This window comes from Mandrillus leucophaeus, unplaced genomic scaffold (assembly GCF_000951045.1).
Source record: "Mandrillus leucophaeus isolate KB7577 unplaced genomic scaffold, Mleu.le_1.0 Scaffold215, whole genome shotgun sequence".
Taxonomy (NCBI): Eukaryota; Metazoa; Chordata; class Mammalia; order Primates; family Cercopithecidae; genus Mandrillus; species Mandrillus leucophaeus.
Window position 1 is genome coordinate 347,950 of NW_012102199.1, and position 556 is coordinate 348,505.

Sequence of the window (556 nt, forward strand, 5' to 3'; positions counted from 1 at the left end):
TTCCCTTTGGCTTAGTGCTTTGGGGGCCTCAAGATTTATTTTCCTTTCACAATCACGACATGGTTGTTTTACATCATCACGTTTGGGGATGGTTTGTCAAACAGCAGTAGTAATTGGAATTTGGAGGTGAGAGAATTGAGTGGGGAAAGAGTGGCATGAGGAGACCAAGGAAGAGGCTTAAGGTGGGTTGGGTAGTGGGGACGGTCATTGAAACGAATGACACTATGGCTTGCACCAGGTTGAAGCAGTACCTGGGAAGGAGAGCGGGGACAAGCGCAAGCTGCAATTTGGAGACAGACCCAAGAGAACTTCCTGGATGCCATCACCCAGAGTCCTATCCAGGGAGGGTGGGTGAGGAGGAAGACCAGGGATCGTCACGTCCCATCGAAGCTGGAGCGGATCCGGGCACCCGGAGCCCCCATTCCATCCCCTCCCGGCCCCAGGCAACTACATCTCCCAGCATCACCCGCTCAGGCCGCGGGAAAGGGAAAGAAAAAAAAAAAAAGTTTGGGCCAAGCATTCCCGGAATGTGCTTCCTGCTGGCTCGGGGTGGGGG